Consider the following 12,500-nt stretch of genomic DNA (forward strand, 5'->3'; position numbering starts at 1 on the left):
CAGACATGAATACAGACCAGGAGGGTGTTATAGACAGAGAGGAATACAGACCAGGAGGGTGTTATAGACAGAGATGAATACAGACCAGGAGAGTGTTATAGACAGAGATGACTACAGACCAGGAGGGTGTTATAGACAGACATGAATACAGACCAGGAGGGTGTTGGAGACAGACATGAATACAGACCAGGAGGGTGTTTTAGACAGAGATGAATACAGACCAGGAGGGTGTTGGAGACAGACATGAATACAGACCAGGAGGGTGTTATAGACAGACATGAATACAGACCAGGAGGGTGTTGGAGACAGACATGAATACAGACCAGGAGGGTGTTATAGACAGAGATGAATACAGACCAGGAGGGTGTTTTAGACAGAGAGGAATACAGACCAGGAGGGTGTTATAGACAGAGATGAATACAGACCAGGAGGGTGTTAGAGACAGAGATGAATACAGACCAGGAGGGTGTTATAGACAGAGATGAATACAGACCAGGAGGGTGTTAGAGACAGAGATGAATACAGACCAGGAGGGTGTTATATACAGAGATGAATACAGACCAGGAGGGTGTTATAGACAGAGATGAATACAGACCAGGAGGGTGTTTTAGACAGAGAGGAATACAGACCAGGAGGGTGTTGAATACAGACCAGGAGGGTGTTATAGACAGAGATGAATACAGACCAGGAGGGTGTTAGAGACAGAGATGAATACAGACCAGGGGGTGTTATAGACAGAGATGAATACAGACCAGGAGGGTGTTTTAGACAGAGAGGAATACAGACCAGGAGGGTGTTATAGACAGAGATGAATACAGACCAGGAGGGTGTTAGAGACAGAGATGAATACAGACCAGGAGGGTTTTATAGACAGAGATGAATACAGACCAGGAGGGTGTTATAGACAGAGATGAATACAGACCAGGAGGGTGTTATAGACAGAGATGAATACAGACCAGGAGGGTGTTAGAGACAGAGATGAATACAGACCAGGAGGGTGTTATAGACAGAGATTAATACAGACCAGGAGGGTGTTGAATACAGACCAGGAGGGTGTTGAATACAGACCAGGAGGGTGTTATAGACAGAGATGAATACAGACCAGGAGGGTGTTAGAGACAGAGATGAATACAGACCAGGGGGGTGTTATAGACAGACATGAATACAGACCAGGAGGGTGTTATAGACAGAGATTAATACAGACCAGGAGGGTGTTATAGACAGAGATGAATACAGACCAGGAGGGTGTTAGAGACAGAGATGAATACAGACCAGGAGGGTGTTATAGACAGAGATGAATACAGACCAGGAGGGTGTTATAGACAGAGATGAATACAGACCAGGAGAGTGTTATAGACAGAGATGACTACAGACCAGGAGGGTGTTAGAGACAGAGATGACTACAGACCAGGAGGGTGTTAGAGACAGAGATGAATACAGACCAGGAGGGTGTTATAGACAGAGATGAATACAGACCAGGAGAGTGTTATAGACAGAGATGACTACAGACCAGGAGGGTGTTAGAGACAGAGATGAATACAGACCAGGAGGGTGTTTTAGACAGAGAGGAATACAGACCAGGAGGGTGTTATAGACAGAGATGGATACAGACCAGGAGGGTGTTGAATACAGACAAGGAGGGTGTTATAGACAGAGTTGAATACAGACCAGGAGGGTGTTAGAGACAGAGATGAATACAGACCAGGAGGGTGTTATAGACAGAGATGAATACAGACCAGGAGGGTGTTAGAGACAGAGATGAATACAGACCAGGAGGGTGTTATAGACAGAGATTAATACAGACCAGGAGGGTGTTGAATACAGACCAGGGGGGTGTTATAGACAGAGATGAATACAGACCAGGAGGGTGTTATAGACAGACATTAATACAGACCAGGAGGGTGTTAGAGACAGAGATGAATACAGACCAGGAGGGTGTTATAGACAGAGATGAATACAGACCAGGAGGGTGTTGGAGACAGACATGAATACAGACCAGGAGGGTGTTATAGACAGAGAGGAATACAGACCAGGAGGGTGTTATAGACAGAGATGAATACAGACCAGGAGAGTGTTATAGACAGAGATGACTACAGACCAGGAGGGTGTTATAGACAGACATGAATACAGACCAGGAGGGTGTTGGAGACAGACATGAATACAGACCAGGAGGGTGTTTTAGACAGAGATGAATACAGACCAGGAGGGTGTTGGAGACAGACATGAATACAGACCAGGAGGGTGTTATAGACAGACATGAATACAGACCAGGAGGGTGTTGGAGACAGACATGAATACAGACCAGGAGGGTGTTATAGACAGAGATGAATACAGACCAGGAGGGTGTTTTAGACAGAGAGGAATACAGACCAGGAGGGTGTTATAGACAGAGATGAATACAGACCAGGAGGGTGTTAGAGACAGAGATGAATACAGACCAGGAGGGTGTTATAGACAGAGATGAATACAGACCAGGAGGGTGTTAGAGACAGAGATGAATACAGACCAGGAGGGTGTTATATACAGAGATGAATACAGACCAGGAGGGTGTTATAGACAGAGATGAATACAGACCAGGAGGGTGTTTTAGACAGAGAGGAATACAGACCAGGAGGGTGTTGAATACAGACCAGGAGGGTGTTATAGACAGAGATGAATACAGACCAGGAGGGTGTTAGAGACAGAGATGAATACAGACCAGGGGGGTGTTATAGACAGAGATGAATACAGACCAGGAGGGTGTTTTAGACAGAGAGGAATACAGACCAGGAGGGTGTTATAGACAGAGATGAATACAGACCAGGAGGGTGTTAGAGACAGAGATGAATACAGACCAGGAGGGTTTTATAGACAGAGATGAATACAGACCAGGAGGGTGTTATAGACAGAGATGAATACAGACCAGGAGGGTGTTATAGACAGAGATGAATACAGACCAGGAGGGTGTTAGAGACAGAGATGAATACAGACCAGGAGGGTGTTATAGACAGAGATTAATACAGACCAGGAGGGTGTTGGAGACAGACATGAATACAGACCAGGAGGGTGTTATAGACAGAGATGAATACAGACCAGGAGGGTGTTTTAGACAGAGAGGAATACAGACCAGGAGGGTGTTATAGACAGAGATGAATACAGACCAGGAGGGTGTTAGAGACAGAGATGAATACAGACCAGGAGGGTGTTATAGACAGAGATGAATACAGACCAGGAGGGTGTTAGAGACAGAGATGAATACAGACCAGGAGGGTGTTATATACAGAGATGAATACAGACCAGGAGGGTGTTATAGACAGAGATGAATACAGACCAGGAGGGTGTTTTAGACAGAGAGGAATACAGACCAGGAGGGTGTTGAATACAGACCAGGAGGGTGTTATAGACAGAGATGAATACAGACCAGGAGGGTGTTAGAGACAGAGATGAATACAGACCAGGGGGGTGTTATAGACAGAGATGAATACAGACCAGGAGGGTGTTTTAGACAGAGAGGAATACAGACCAGGAGGGTGTTATAGACAGAGATGAATACAGACCAGGAGGGTGTTAGAGACAGAGATGAATACAGACCAGGAGGGTTTTATAGACAGAGATGAATACAGACCAGGAGGGTGTTTTAGACAGAGAGGAATACAGACCAGGAGGGTGTTGAATACAGACCAGGAGGGTGTTATAGACAGAGATGAATACAGACCAGGAGGGTGTTAGAGACAGAGATGAATACAGACCAGGGGGGTGTTATAGACAGAGATGAATACAGACCAGGAGGGTGTTTTAGACAGAGAGGAATACAGACCAGGAGGGTGTTATAGACAGAGATGAATACAGACCAGGAGGGTGTTAGAGACAGAGATGAATACAGACCAGGAGGGTTTTATAGACAGAGATGAATACAGACCAGGAGGGTGTTATAGACAGAGATGAATACAGACCAGGAGGGTGTTATAGACAGAGATGAATACAGACCAGGAGGGTGTTAGAGACAGAGATGAATACAGACCAGGAGGGTGTTATAGACAGAGATTAATACAGACCAGGAGGGTGTTGAATACAGACCAGGAAGGTGTTATAGACAGAGATGAATACAGACCAGGAGGGTGTTATAGACAGACATTAATATAGACCAGGAGGGTGTTAGAGACAGAGATGAATACAGACCAGGAGGGTGTTATAGACAGAGATGAATACAGACCAGGAGGGTGTTGGAGACAGACATGAATACAGACCAGGAGGGTGTTATAGACAGAGATTAATACAGACCAGGAGGGTGTTATAGACAGAGATGAATACAGACCAGGAGAGTGTTATAGACAGAGATGACTACAGACCAGGAGGGTGTTAGAGACAGAGATGAATACAGACCAGGAGGGTGTTATAGACAGAGATGAATACAGACCAGGAGGGTGTTATAGACAGAGATGAATACAGACCAGGAGAGTGTTATAGACAGAGATGACTACAGACCAGGAGGGTGTTAGAGACAGAGATGACTACAGACCAGGAGGGTGTTAGAGACAGAGATGAATACAGACCAGGAGGGTGTTATAGACAGAGATGAATACAGACCAGGAGAGTGTTATAGACAGAGATGACTACAGACCAGGAGGGTGTTAGAGACAGAGATGAATACAGACCAGGAGGGTGTTTTAGAAAGAGAGGAATACAGACCAGGAGGGTGTTATAGACAGAGATGGATACAGACCAGGAGGGTGTTGAATACAGACCAGGAGGGTGTTATAGACAGAGTTGAATACAGACCAGGAGGGTGTTAGAGACAGAGATGAATACAGACCAGGAGGGTTTTATAGACAGAGATGAATACAGACCAGGAGGGTGTTATAGACAGAGATGAATACAGACCAGGAGGGTGTTATAGACAGAGATGAATACAGACCAGGAGGGTGTTAGAGACAGAGATGAATACAGACCAGGAGGGTGTTATAGACAGAGATTAATACAGACCAGGAGGGTGTTGAATACAGACCAGGAGGGTGTTATAGACAGAGATGAATACAGACCAGGAGGGTGTTATAGACAGACATTAATACAGACCAGGAGGGTGTTAGAGACAGAGATGAATACAGACCAGGAGGGTGTTATAGACAGAGATGAATACAGACCAGGAGGGTGTTGGAGACAGACATGAATACAGACCAGGAGGGTGTTATAGACAGAGATGAATACAGACCAGGAGAGTGTTATAGACAGAGATGACTACAGACCAGGAGGGTGTTATAGACAGACATGAATACAGACCAAGAGGGTGTTGGAGACAGACATGAATACAGACCAGGAGGGTGTTTTAGACAGAGATGAATACAGACCAGGAGGGTGTTGGAGACAGACATGAATACAGACCAGGAGGGATTTATAGACAGACATGAATACAGACCAGGAGGGTGTTGGAGACAGACATGAATACAGACCAGGAGGGTGTTGGAGACAGACATGAATACAGACCAGGAGGGTGTTGGAGACAGACCAGGAGGGTGACGTCCAGCTTGGTCACCAGAAGCACACATCTATTTCAGACATTTGAGAGGGTCCAGAGGACATCAATATGTGCTGCCCCCTTTAAAAAGTGGTACACTGCTGAGCTCATGATGTTCAGAGCCAGAGTGCGATGCTTAGACCACTGCACCATGGCAGATCACAATTTTCTAACAAGCAGCGAGAGTACGTGATTATACTAAATTGAAAGAGCAAAAAATTATTGTAATAAAAATATATATATATTTATGTTTTATGCTTTCCCCAAACCACAGCCCTAATGCTGTCTCCCGACTGTCTATATGTCTGTCTCCCGACTGTCTATATGTCTGTCTCCTGACTGTCTATCTGTCTGTCTACTGACTGTCTATCTGTCTGTCTCCCGACTGTCTATCTGTCTGTCTCCCGACTGTCTATATGTCTGTCTCCCGACTGTCTATCTGTCTGTCTCCTGTCTATCTGTCTGTCTCCTGACTATCTATCTGTCTGTCTCCTGACTGTCTATCTGTCTGTCTCCTGACTGTCTATCTGTCTGTCTCCTGACTGTCTATCTGTCTGTCTCCCGACTGTCTATCTGTCTGTCTGTCTCCCGACTGTCTATCTGTCTGTCTACTGACTGTCTATATGTCTGTCTCCTGACTGTCTATCTGTCTGTCTCCCGACTGTCTATCTGTCTGTCTCCTGACTGTCTATCTGTCTGTCTCCTGACTGTCTATCTGTCTGTCTCCCGACTGTCTATCTGTCTGTCTCCTGACTGTCTATCTGTCTGTCTCCTGACTGTCTATCTGTCTGTCTCCTGACTGTCTATCTGTCTGTCTCCTGACTGTCTATCTGTCTGTCTACTGACTGTCTATCTGTCTGTCTCCCGACTGTCTATCTGTCTGTCTACTGACTGTCTATCTGTCTGTCTCCTGACTGTCTATCTGTCTGTCTCCTGACTGTCTATCTGTCTGTCTACTGACTGTCTATCTGTCTGTCTCCTGACTGTCTATCTGTCTGTCTCCTGACTGTCTATCTGTCTGTCTCCTGACTGTCTATCTGTCTGTCTCCTGACTGTCTATCTGTCTGTCTCCTGACTGTCTATCTGTCTGTCTCCTGACTGTCTATCTATCTGTCTCCTGACTGTCTATCTGTCTGTCTACTGACTGTCTATCTGTCTGTCTCCCGACTGTCTATCTGTCTGTCTCCTGACTGTCTATCTGTCTGTCTCCTGACTGTCTATCTGTCTGTCTACTGACTGTCTATCTGTCTGTCTCCCGACTGTCTATCTGTCTGTCTCCTGACTGTCTATCTGTCTGTCTCCTGACTGTCTATCTGTCTGTCTACTGACTGTCTATCTGTCTGTCTCCTGACTGTCTATCTGTCTGTCTACTGACTGTCTATCTGTCTGTCTCCTGACTGTCTATCTGTCTGTCTCCTGACTGTCTATCTGTCTGTCTCCTGTCTATCTGTCTGTCTATCTGTCTGTCTCCTGACTGTCTATTTGTCTGTCTACTGACTGTCTATCTGTCTGTCTCCTGACCTCTCTATCTGTCTGTCTCCTGACTGTCTATCGGTCTGTCTCCTGACTGTCTATATGTCTGTCTACTGACTGTCTATCTGTCTGTCTCCTGACTGTCTATCTGTCTGTCTCCTGACTGTCGATATGTCTGTCTCCTGGCTGTCTATCTGTCTGTCTCCTGACTGTCTATCTGTCTGTCTCCTGACTGTCTATCTGTCTGTCTCCTGTCTATCTGTCTGTCTATCTGTCTGTCTCCTGACTGTCTATCTGTCTGTCTCCTGACTGTCTTTCTGTCTGTCTCCTGACTGTCTATCTGTCTGTCTCCTGACTGTCTATTTGTCTGTCTACTGACTGTCTATCTGTCTGTCTCCTGACCTCTCTATCTGTCTGTCTCCTGACTGTCTATCGGTCTGTCTCCTGACTGTCTATATGTCTGTCTACTGACTGTCTATCTGTCTGTCTCCTGACTGTCTATCTGTCTGTCTCCTGACTGTCGATATGTCTGTCTCCTGGCTGTCTATCTGTCTGTCTCCTGACTGTCTATCTGTCTGTCTACTGACTGTCTATCTGTCTGTCTCCTGACTGTCTATCGGTCTGTCTCCTGTCTATCTGTCTGTCTCCTGTCTGTCTGTCTGTCTATCAGTCTGTCTCCTGACTGTCTATCTGTCTGTCTACTGACTGTCTATCTGTCTGTCTCCTGACTGTCTATCTGTCTGTCTCCTGACTGTCTATCTGTCTGTCTCCTGACTGTCTATCTGTCTGTCTCCTGACTGTCTATCTGTCTGTCTGATGGTGAATTCCTCTGTCATAAAGAGTGTCTGTCCACAGTAACAACAGGCCCAGGGGCCAAAGGACTCCTCCTCCACCACAGATCAGTCAAAATAATCAAATGAGGAGTTTCATCCTGCCCTTTTGAATGTCCCCTCTGATTTATACACCTGCTGGAATCCAGTATAGAACAACATCTGATGAAGCTCCATGGAGCCTTTAGGGCTCCCTATTGTCTAAACAGTGCACTACATATTTTACCATAGTAAGGTTATGTCCAAAATGGTAACCTATTATTCCCTATGTAGTGGAAAGGGTTCACTATATAGGGAATAGGTTATCATTTGGGACATACCCTTACTATCGTAAAATGTGTCTTATTCCTGTCTGTTTTACTGAACTTATTTTGTATGTTAGGCTGTAGGGTGCATGGTGTAGGGTGCAGGGTGTAGGGTGTAGGGTGTAGGGTGCAAGGTGTAGGGTGCACGGTGTAGGGTGTAGGGTGCAGGGTGTAGGGTGCACGGTGAGGGTGCAAGGTGTAGGGTGCACGGTGTAGGGTGTAGGGTGCACAGTGTAGGGTGTAGGGTGCACAGTGCAGGGTGTAGGGTGCACAGTGCAGGGTGTAGGGTGCAGGGTGTAGGGTGTAGTGTATAGGGTGCATGTTGTAGGGTGTAGGGTGCACAGTGTAGGGTATAGGGTGTAGAGTGCACAGTGTAGGGTGTAGGGTGTAGGGTGCACAGTGTAGGGTGTAGGGTGCACAGTGCAGGGTGCAGGGTGCAGGGTGTAGGGTGTAGTGTATAGCGTGCATGTTGTAGGGTGTAGGGTGCACAGTGTAGGGTGTAGGGTGCAGGGTGCAGGGTGTAGGGTGCAGGGTGTAGGGTGCAAGGTGTAGGGTGAACAGTGTAGGCTGTAGGGTGCAAGGTGTAGGGTGTAGAGTGCAGGGTGTAGGGTGTAGGGTGAAGGGTGTAGGTTGTAGTGTATAGGGTGCACGGTGTAGGGTGCAAGGTGTAGGGTGCACGGTGTAGGGTGTAGGGTGCAGGGTGCAGGATGCACGGTGTAGGGTGCACAGTGTAGGGTGTAGGGTGTAGGGTGTAGGGTGTAGTGTAGTGTATAGGGTGTAGGATGCAGGGTGCAGGGTGCAGGGTGCAGGGTGTAGGGTGTAGGGTGCAGGGTGTAGGGTGTAGTGTATAGGGTGCACGGTGTAGGGTGTAGGGTGTAGTGTATAGGGTGCACGGTGTAGGGTGTAGTGTATAGGGTGCAGGGTGTAGGGTGTAGGGTGTAGTGTATAGGGTGCAGGGTGCATGGTGTAGGGTCCAGGGTGATAAATAAACATCCAGGGTCTTATTCTGGTGACATGATCATCGATGCTTGGCTGCCGTTTGACAAATCTAAATCTTATAATGATATATGCTAGTCTACCTGCACTGTATCTGCCTGTTGGCTACAGCACACATTTCCAGATCAATCTAGGCACATTTGCTAATTAAAGCAACAGTTTTTGTGACAGGATTATCGGTAGAGGTGAAAATGCCATGGAAACACACTATTCGTGATATACGAAATGTAGGAACACAAATAAATGTTATGTGTACTCTGTCATCGAACACTATGTTTTATCCTCAACAAGTCTGTTGGTTGAGATCAATCCACTGGTAGGAAAATGTACATATTAAAAAAAAAAATTTTGTGTGAATGTTTTAATGAAAATCTATTGTCAATTTTACGGATACCCAGCTACAGGCACAGACATAGACAGATGGGCAGAGAAACGGGCACACACACACACAATGTACCCCCCCCACACACACACACACACACACAATGTACCCCCCCCCCCCACACAAACATGATCACCCCTGACACACACGCAACGTGCCCCCCCCCCCCCCCCCCCCACACACACACACTCACACACACGCAACGTGCCCCCCCCCCCCACACAGGCACACACACACACACAATGTACCCCCCCCCCACACACACACACACATGACCAGACCTGACACACACACAATGTACCCCCCCACACACACACACACTCACACGCAACGTGCCCCCCCCACACACACACAGACACACACAAACCCCCCCCCCACACACACACACACACACACACACACAGGCTGGTCTGTTTTCCCTCTGGTGCTCTGGGGAGTTTAGCAGGAGAGGTAGAGGAAAACCACATCTCATCAGCTGCCTGCCTGAGCTGCCTGCTGCCTGGGACAGGGATAGTGTTCTGCAGGGTTGTCCAGCAGCTGGTAGACCTGGCTGGGATAGAGCTCCATGGGGTGATCTGGAGGCCGGTAGGCCTGGCTGGGATAGAGCTCCATGGGGTGATCTGGAGGCTGGTAGGCCTGGCTGGGATAGAGCTCCATGGGGTGATCTGGAGGCTGGTAGGCCTGGCTGGGATAGAGCTCCCTCCACCCTCCTCCTCTTCACCATCAATACAACATACAGACTACCAGCTCCCTCCCACCCTCCACCCTCCTCCTCTTCACCATCAATACAACATACAGACTACCAGCTCCCTCCCTCCCTCCACCCTCCTCCTCTTCACCATCAATACAACATACAGACTACCAGCTCCCTCCCTCCCTCCTCCCTCCTCCTCTTCACCATCAATACAACATACAGACTACCAGCTCACTCCACCCTCCTCCTCTTCACCATCAATACAACATACAGACTACCAGCTCCCTCCCTCCCACCACCCTCCTCCTCTTCACCATCAATACAACATACAGACTACCAGCTCCCTCCCACCCTCCACCCTCCTCCTCTTCACCATCAATACAACATACAGACTACCAGCTCCCTCCCTCCCTCCACCCTCCTCCTCTTCACCATCAATACAACATACAGACTACCAGCTCCCTCCCACCACCCTCCTCCTCTTCACCATCAATACAACATACAGACTACCAGCTCCCTCACTCCCTCCACCCACCTACTCTTCCGAGCCATTCTTAATTGAGACATATCCATATCGACCGCGGCAATCTACAAGTCGTTCATTGAATATGAAAAATAGAGTTTGGAGGGAGCAGAGAAATCAATGGTATGGATCAACATGTGCAGCCGGCCGAGCCTTTCAGGGCCCAGGCAGAGTGTGTGTGTGTGTGTCTGTGTGTGTGTGTGTGTGTCTGTGTGTGTCTGTGTGTGTGTGTGTCTGTGTGTCTGTGTCTGTGTCTGTGTGTGTGTGTGTGTGTGTGTGTGTGTGTGTGTGTGTGTGTGTGTGTGTGTGTGTGTGTGTGTGTGTGTGTGTGTGTGTGTGTGTCTCCTCCAGTTTATTGGACATCTGAATGAGTAATGGCATCGTCACAGACGGGGCAATTACCACCAACGCTCATTTATTAAAGGAGGGAGTGACGGAGGGGACTGGGGGGGGGTGTAGGGAGGGGACTGGGGGGGTGTAGGGAGGGAACTGGGGGGGTGTAGGGACAGACTGAAGCCCTGCAGCCGCAGACAGACGGACAGACTCTCTCTTTCCCTATATACCTCCTCACTCTTCATTTCTCTCTCTCTCTCTTTCCCTATATACCTCCTCACTCTCCATTTGTCTCTCTCTCTCTTTCCCGATATACCTCCTCACCCTCCATTTCTCTCTCTCTCTCTCTTTCCTTATATACCTCCTCACCCTCCATTTCTCTCTCTCTCTCTCTCTTTCCTTATATACCTCCTCACTCTCAATTTCTCTCTCTCTCCTCCATCTCTCTCTTGTTCTTTCTCTCCATTTCTCTTTCACTCTCTCTCTTTCTTCCTTTCTCTCACTTTTATATTTTCCTCCACTAAACAATTTCCTTCTCTCTCTCTCTCTCTCTCTCTCTCTCTCTCTCTCTCTCTCTCTCTCTCTCTCTCTCTCTCTCTCTCCATGTCTGATATACTATGAAAACAGTTATCTCTCTCTCCATGTCTGATATACTATGAAAACAGTGGATATTGGGCTTATCTGAGAATCCATACCCGTGTACCCGTGTACCCGTGTATGTATGTGTCAGTGCGTGCTGTCAAATACAAGTGGGCCATAAAACAGTTCAACCATCCCACCTAACCAACACACACCAGTCCTATAGGTAATATGGTAACAGTCCAACCATCCCACCTAACCAACACACACCAGTCCTATAGGTAATATGGTAACAGTCCAACCATCCCACCTAACCAACACACACCAGTCCTATAGGTAATATGGTAACAGTTCAACCATCCCACCTAACCAACACACACCAGTCCTATAGGTAATATGGTAACAGTTCAACCATCCCACCTAACCAACACACACCAGTCCTATAGGTAATATGGTAAAAGTCCAACCATCCCACCTAACCAACACACACCAGTCCTATAGGTAATATGGTAACAGTCCAACCATCCCACCTAACCAACACACACCAGTCCTATAGGTAATATGGTAACAGTCCAACCATCCAGGCTCAATCTCACACACATTCATAGATAAGTGAGATGTGACCCGTGACTCACCAATCACACACACACACACACACACACGTAACGTGTACCAGTCCTCCGTGTTGGTCTAGTGGTGCCATGGCTAACACAGTGTCCTCTTTGTGGTATGATACAACACAGTGAATGTATTGTCTGTTTAGGCTTGGGAAACACCAGCATGGGGGACATTAACAGTGACAACTCTGTAATTCCACTTTATCCTTCATTTCCTTCCCATTCAGACTTTGGGAGGATTTTGGGAGGGGGGGGGGGGGTTACTTCGGGGAGATGT

The sequence above is a fragment of the Oncorhynchus kisutch genome, unplaced genomic scaffold (genome assembly GCF_002021735.2).
Source record: "Oncorhynchus kisutch isolate 150728-3 unplaced genomic scaffold, Okis_V2 Okis04b-Okis11a_hom, whole genome shotgun sequence".
In the NCBI taxonomy this organism is placed as follows: domain Eukaryota; kingdom Metazoa; phylum Chordata; class Actinopteri; order Salmoniformes; family Salmonidae; genus Oncorhynchus; species Oncorhynchus kisutch.